This window comes from Molothrus aeneus, chromosome 20 (assembly GCF_037042795.1).
Source record: "Molothrus aeneus isolate 106 chromosome 20, BPBGC_Maene_1.0, whole genome shotgun sequence".
NCBI lineage: Eukaryota > Metazoa > Chordata > Aves > Passeriformes > Icteridae > Molothrus > Molothrus aeneus.
The window spans coordinates 327149-335195 of NC_089665.1; the positions used below are offsets into that span (position 1 = coordinate 327149).

The 8047-nt window shown below is 48.9% G+C and overlaps 1 pseudogene; it reads right to left on the reverse strand.

Annotated features, from left to right (window-relative positions):
- Window positions 1–1209: 1209 nt before the first annotated feature.
- On the reverse strand, window positions 1210–7299 carry LOC136565124 (1-acyl-sn-glycerol-3-phosphate acyltransferase alpha-like; annotated as a pseudogene).
- Window positions 7300–8047: the final 748 nt, after the last annotated feature.

Consider the following 8047-nt stretch of genomic DNA (forward strand, 5'->3'; position numbering starts at 1 on the left):
TTGACAGTGGCTGAACAAGATCCCAAGTGTATCCAGGTGGGCAAGAGTCCAATGGCACCTGGGCTGTGCCAGACACACTGTGACCAGCATGACCAGGGCAGTGCCTGTCCCCATCTGCTGGCTGAGACCTCACCTCAAATTCTGCGTTCAGTTTTGGGCCTCTCACTGCAAGAAAGACATTGAAAGGCTGGAGCCTGTCCAGAGAAGGTGATGGAGCTGGGAAGGGTCTGGAGCCCCAGGAGCAGCTGAGGGAGCTGGGCAGGGGCTCAGCCTGGAGCAAAGGAGGCTCAGGGGGCCCTTCTGGCTCTGCACAGCTCCTGACAGGAGGGGACAGCCGGGGGGGTCGGGCTCTGCTCCAGGGAACAGGGACAGGAGCAGAGGGAATGGCTTCAGGCTGGGCCAGGGGAGCCTCAGGGGGGACATCAGGAAGAATTTCTTCTTGGAAACAGTGATCAGGTCCTTGAAGGGGCCCAGGGAGGTTTGGAGTGCCCATCCCTGGACGTGCCCATCCCTGGAGGTGCCCAAGGAAGGACTGGATGTGGCACTCACTGCTCTGGGCTGGTTGAGAAAGTGAGGATCAGTCACAGGTTTGACTCCATGATCCTAGAGGGCTTTTCCAACCTTAATGATTCTGTGAATATGTGTGTGATTCTGTGTAAGTCAGACCTGTGACCAAAACAGTCTTTGGCTATGGTTCATAGCAGCACAAAAAAGCAAATCACATCATGGCTGGTGGGCATCCTCTGACAGAGAAGACAGAAGGCTGGACTCAGAAATCAGGAGCTGCAGCTCCCAGTGTGTGTTTGAAAGATATAAAGGTTGTGCAAAAAATCATGAGGTTATCATAGAATCATCACAGAATTGCAGAATCAGTAAGGCTGGAAAAGCACTCCAAGATCATCGAGTCCATTAACCCAGCACAGCCAGGTCAACAGCTAAACCATGTCCCTAAGCACCAGATACAACATCTTTTGAACAGTTCCAGGGAACAGTTTTTTGAACAGTTCCATCTGGGTATAGCAAGGATATTAGGCAGCATACTCCTGCAATTTGCCTCTGGTTTCTGAGCCCCCAGACACTGTCCCTCTTGCACTTTGAAGATGTGCTCAGCCCTGAAAGTAAAATCTTCCACAGCTTAAAAGGAAGGCTAAATATGCCAAAGAAACCACCAAGCCCTGTAGACACATGTAAGGTCTTTAATTCCTCTCTCCCAAAGCTGCCTTGGTTTCTGTCTCTCATGGCAGAGGTACCTCTCAAATCCTCCCCATAGAAGAGGAAGAAAACAGCACCTTCTCCTGAGTGTATTCCAGGGATATGTGGGCAACACTCAAACCCCAGAACAGCCACTTCCCAGGCAGCATGGTCACAGGCTTGGGATCAATGCCTCCACCTTGTTGCATCTGAACAGGGAAAGGTGGTTATAAGCAGGCAGCAATGATCACAGGAAGGGCCCAGCTCTGCCTAGAGTCCAGCTGGTGGGACATTATCAGCAAAATGATTACACAGAAATGTCCAGCTGTCCATTGTGTGTCTGTCTCGCTGGGTGGCAGCGAGAGTGGTGTTCTCTCGGAGGAACAAAGAACATTCCTGTTGGAAGCTTATCTTCTTGGTGGATGTTTTACCTGTCTCTGGTTTGTCAGTGTTGCAATCCACAATTGTATCTGCTGCCAGACCTTCCTGTGGTTGTCATGGCCTCCCCTCCACTGTGGCACACACAGCTGGAGCTGGAAGATGGAATTGCTAATGGGAAGCTCCATTCGTCATTCCCGATATCCCCTGGTAGGCAGAGAGCATGGAGTCACGGACCTGCTCCGTCAGCTTGGGAACATCGTCTGGGCCCAGGCCCAGCGTCTCCACTTCTGGCAGGATCTGGATGATCATCTTTCCTGGAAGAACATGAGATGGGGAAAAAAAGCCCCATGAGTGGTATAGAAGAGCCAGAGGCAGTAAGCAGGAGGGTTGGTGCCAACCAAGGAAATGCTCTCATTCCCACACCAGTGGTGGGGGAGCCCAATCACATCCCAAATGTACACAGCAAAAACCCAACCTGAGCTTTTCTCATCCACTGAGAGCATACGAATCATAAATAGGGAAAGAGATTAATCTCTCCTCCAACACAATGCAATATAGGATGGGTTTCATATAGGATAGGTTTTCACAGTGGCAAGGTCACAGGGTCTGTCTAGATCACAGGCAAAGAGAAGATGTTTAATACAACACTTCCAAACTGGCTGTGCTCTGTCTATGTATACCAAATTTAGCATGGTCCCTCCTTCCAGAAACACACTTTGGGATGAGAGAAATTGTGGCCAGGATTCCGTGGTATGTTAGATTTCTCTGGGGAAGCACCTAAGCAATGGACTGGTGTAAACTGGAAGAACGTACTGGGGAGCTGTCATCATGCTCTTCTGTTCTGGCACCAAGAGTTCCCATTTTGGGCCAGTGGAGACAAGACAGTGCCTGCACAGACAGGAACCTGGGGATCTGAGGAGAGTCTGTGATGTGTTATAATGTTCTTGCATGGCTTAACACGTGTGCCTGGAAAGAGATCCAGCAGTCCTGTCAGCAGAACTGTGGGAAGGAGGCAAAACAAGCGTAGAGAAGAACTTCACAAAAGAAAATGTTTTGTCATTTTGGATGGGGCTTGGAGCAATCTGGTCTAGTGGAAGATGGTAAGGTGTGGAATGAAATGAGCTTCAAGTCCCTTCCAACCTAAACCCTTCTGTGATTCCATGATTCTTTATTACCTGCCTGCACATCTTACACCCAAAGCCAGGCTGGTATTTCACTTCACTTGCTCCTACTAAAAGATCAGAGTGATGACAAGGCTGTGCTGAAAATTCAGGTCTCTTGGGAACAGACTTCCAGCAAGCACCAGACATGTTCCATGAATGACAGTGTCCAGGCACAGACCCGGGCTTCCGAGAGACTCCTCAGCGCAGCCAGAGCACTGCGGACACAGGGAGCTGCTCGGTGTGCAGGAATCTTGACCACCATCTTCAGAATCAGCTCTGGCAAAATTTCCAGATGGGGAAAATGGAAAAGTACAAGGAAAGATAACTAGGGTTCTTTCTTCAGCAGTTCAGGTCCTGACTGTTTAACAGCCATTTGGAAAATGGCTCAGAGATCTGCTGAGCATGGAATTAGCTAACCATGAATTCCCAGGGTGACTGAAATTGTATAGAGGCAAATATACATGTGACTGCAGAAAGTCTTTCCTAAATAGCTCAGAGAATTCTTGTAATTTCCATCCTTGGAGTTAATACAACATTTTCTGGACTGGTCATAAAGCTAACTCATCTGTCTTTAGATCTGGCCTTGCTTAAAGCAAAATGTTCAGCTTCTTCCAAGATCCCTCCCCACGAGGTTATCCTCTGATTTTCCAGAGCACGGATGTGAAGGGAAAGGAACAGTCTGGCAGAATCCCTGGTCATGGTCCTATTGACCCTCAAGTGGGGGAACACTTCCAGATCCAAAAGACTTTTGTCTGTGAACAGGGAGAGGATAAACCCAGCAGGTGAAAGATGACCGGAAACGCAATTCCATATTTATCATTTGCACCACTCTCTCTTTCCAGGTGTCTGCCTGCAATGGAATGACTACACCCAGGCACAACAATGGGAGGAATGAGAATTTTAGATGCAGATCCTCTCTTCAAGGAACACCAGGGATGGCCTGGGAAAGAGTGGCAAGTGGCAGAAGTCCATTTTAAGGTGGGTGGTAGCTAAGGGAGAGAAGGAACATGATGGGTTACTTTTCTCTGTTGGTATTTGTACCATTTTTTTCCTGCATTTTCCTTCTGAAGTCCAAGACCTGTGTTATTTTTTCCCCTAAAATTTTATCAGTGGCCAGTTGAAATTTTTGTTACCATAAATGTTTCCTAGCTCTCCATGCACCTGCAGATCGAAGGGCAGTCGGGGTGGGGGTCAGGGTCAGGACTCTTCTGCTTCTCCAAGTTCTCTTGGACAAGCAGTGAGAAATCCAAGGGGAGAGGAAAAAGTGATGTCTGAAATGTCCCATTTCTTCCCAACAAGACAGAAACTGCTGTTTTCTGGGTGCCATCTCCATATTAAATGTGGTCCTCTGCCCACCTCGGTCATGTCTCCAAGGTCTGAGCTTACACCACCACTCCATTCTTTGCCCCAGGTCATCCTCACCTGGTGTAAATTTCTTCTCCTTCTGGTTGTAGAAGTTGTTGTAGGACGACAACACTACAGGAATGATGGGGACCTGGAGGGGAGGCAGTCTACAGTGAATATGCACATCTCCTTATCCTTTCTCCAAAATTCAACTAATGTTTTCAGGGCAATTCTGCATCTTGTTGATAATTATCAACATCAGTGTCACACTCAGACACTCAGAGGATTATTTGAATATTTAGATCATTTAACTGTATCACCCCATGTCCTTGCCACTGGATTTTGTATTTTCATCTCTGTATTTAGGCCAACAACAGTGGATTGTCAAATTTCTATCTACAGAGGCCAGCTCAGCAGAAACTTCCCTGTGGAGGTCCAGGACTCTTGTCAAGGTCCCCCCACTTTTATCCCAAACTTTAACAAAGGTTTTTCACTTGTCTCTCTATTTCTGAAACAGTGCCACCTGCAAACCCCGAGGGCTCCTGGATATGACAATCCATAGGGAAGCCTGGGACCAGTACCCTGGTTTGCTGGTGGACCACAGGAGGCAAATCACACTGCATGGGCAGAAGGAAGGTGGGTCTCACCTGGGCTTTCACAGCCAGCTGAAAGGCCCCACGTTTGAAGGGCAACATGGAGCCACCATGGTTGCGAGTTCCTTCAGGGAAGATCAAGACACGCAACTGCAGGAAGGAGAAGACATTAGGGCAGAAGGACCTCCAGGTACAATTCTAAGCCACTGCAGAGGGATGGTGCCCTGGGGCTCATCTCTGTACCCCTGACCTTCATGGGCACAGAACACACTGATGCTCTCACTCTGTTCTGCTCAGTGCCCAGCCCAGAGACAAAGATCTCTTTCCACCCACATTGAGATTCCTGTTTTCCAGTGGCTCCTCATTGGACTCCTCCCCACTCACATTGTCCTTGTGCAGGGAGTGTGCCACGTCTGTCAGGGTACCAATGGACTCTTCCCTCCTCTTGCGGTCAATGAAGATGACCCCTGCAAGCCAGCAGGCCAGGCCGAATGTGCCCATGTACAGGATCTCCTTCTTTGCAATGGGCACACAGCGCCTTGGCAATATCTCCATCATCACTGCAAGGGGACAGCAAGGGCAGAACAAATCATCATCTGCACTCAGAGTCCCTCTAGATTCTGGGCAACAGCACTCTGCTCTAGGGGGTGCCATGCCTGAAGCTTCATAGAATCCCTGGGGAATTCTGGGGGGCTCCCAACCATCCACTCAGGACTGGCACTGAAGGAGAGCAGCTATGAGAAGGCTGTGGTCAGCTGAAAGCCTTGTCCCCATTCCCTTGGAGAGGGTGAAGCTGATGTAGCTTGAAAATGCCTCTGATACCCTGGAGACCAGCCCTGGCTTGGGGCTGGCTGGTGAAGGGCTCTGTAGCAGCCACTCTGTAACAGCCACTCCTGCCCTTCTGTCTGCCTGGAGCAGGAGGCTGGATCACCACGTACCCAGGATGTCAAGGGAGGTCTGGTGATTCAGCACCAGGACAAAAGGTTTCTTTGTCCTGAGGTTCTCCTTGCCCTTCACCACTATCTGAATGCCAAAGATGTATTTGAGTGGCATGGTCAATGTGCGCAAAAACCTGGAAAAGAGGAGTGGAAATTAGCCAAAGAGATGTTGAAATTTGGACCAAACTTCGCATCCAAACCAGCACACCTCACATTCTGCTTCTGCTGGTTTCCCACTGACATAGCTTTGACCATGACTTGGAGAACAATTAGTGCTCCTCTGCAGCTAATTATTTAATTATGGAAGACAAATACACCTTGCAGGTTTCCCTCAAGCCATACATGACCAATGACCCAGCAACTACAGCTCCAGAAGTTCCACAGATTAACCAAATATTAGATAATACCCAGATTCACAGCACACTTTTGTTCTCTGCTTTCCTCCCCACCTTGCTGGTTTGGGAATACGGGCTGCAGTAAACCTGTGCCTAACCCTGCTGGCTGTGGAAAGAGAGGGATTTGCCTTTAGGTGACATTAGGCTGCAACACTGGGAGTCTTATTTGAAGAGATATTGCTAAAATAATATAAAAAAAAATCAGGCACCAAAGTTAAGAGGTGAACAAAATTTCTCAAAGCAAAAGGCTGATGCTCAGTTTGGAGATATGAATTCCCACTGAAGCATAAAATGGAATAGTAAGTCCTGCTTCTGCAGCACTTCAGGAGGGTTCAAGCACTGTGGTACTGTGTAGCAGAGTCATCTTTTTAGCCTCACTAAGCCCAGGTTCCTGATTGCCACCACTGATCACTCCTGAACAGCTCATGCAGCCTCCAGGTGAGACCACATCTTGGAGAGTCTGAATAGAATCTGGAGAGATAGGATGGGTAGCTATGGGATGGGCTGGGGGACCGCCAGACCTGGGACACCAGGCTGTCACTGAGCTGATGGGAACCCCAGTGCCCATGCAGGGGCCAGCACTGCACTGTGGTGATGTCTCAGGTGTGCACTGGCCCAGAGTAGAGAATGGGAAGAGCCCCTGGAGTGGCTTTCTCAACACAAGTTAGTAATAGAGTGCTTAGCAATGGGGAAGAGGGAAATACAGTTCTAAAGACCAGATAAAAGAGCTCTAGTAAAAACAGCAATATGTATTCCATCCAGGTTGTTGGCATTACCTGCTTTGGCAAATCTATGTCCCCTTTTACATCCTTTCTTTCCCTAATTTGTTATTATTTTTATCAACCCCAAACCAGTATTAAAACCCACACCCCTTCTCTGAATTACAGAGTCTGTCATCTCCCCAGATGAATATAAAACTGATCCCTCCCCTCCACAGCACACCCCCAGGACCCTCCAAATCAAAGCACTGGATAGAGTGGACTCTATCAATGCTCAGGGCAGAAAGGAGTTAAAGACAACTTACATCATGTTGTCCACGTTACGTCCACGAGGAATACTGAGGATGGCAACGCCAATGCTTATGGTGAAGAGCCACAACTTATAGAAGGTCATCTTGCAGAAGAATCTGAATGCAGGTTTCACCTGGTAGAGGACTAGAAAGGCAATGAGCAGACAGGTAAAGGGGTAGTGAAGGAAGAAAAGCTCCATCCTTCCAGCTCAGAGCGTGTTGAGCAGAGCAGTGAATGAGTCACAAGCAGCTGGTGATGTAGAGCAGAGGTGAGACTCCCTCCATCAGCTGTGTGTGGGTGGTGCAAAGCTGGAATGAGGTTTGGGAGTGAGGCTTCAGCCAGGCTGTGCTCTTTGCTGGGAGCTGCACTCACCTTGGGAAGCTGGTTTAGCAACTGCACTGCAAGAGCTCCAGGAGGGCTGGATGGCAACAGGGCAAACACACCAGCAAAGCTGTCTGTGTGCAGGGGCTGCGGGGCTGGCAGTGCTTGGAGAGCCCCTTCAGGGGGCTCTGGGAAGAGAAACCCTGAGGAATTTTAAGAAAATCTTTAGCGGGGAAGAGCAGGATGTATTGGACAGCACAAACCCTGCCCAGAGAAGCTGTGGCCACCTCATCTCTGGAAATGTCAAAGACCAGGTTGGGGCATGAAGCAACCTGGGATAGTGGAAGGTGTCCCTGCCCATGGCAGGGGTGGAACTAGATGATATTTAAGTCCATTCCAGCCCAAACCGTTCCATGATTCCATGATTCCATGATTCTATGACCCCAGGCTGTCTCACTTTGCGCAAACATTGATCTTCACCAAGCAAGATGGCTGCAAGATGTCCAGGAAATCAGAAATCAGTATTTTCAGGGGAGAAAAACAGTAATCTGAGCAGTCAGACCCTGCTCTACACATCCAGGCACTGGAGGGACCAAGCTGAGCAGCTGGACATTCCACATGCACAGTGGGAAAAGTGGGGAAAGTGCCACAAGTCTAGAGAAAAAAAAAAAAAAAGCAAGAGCAGTGACTCCCAGTGTTTTCCTGACAAGA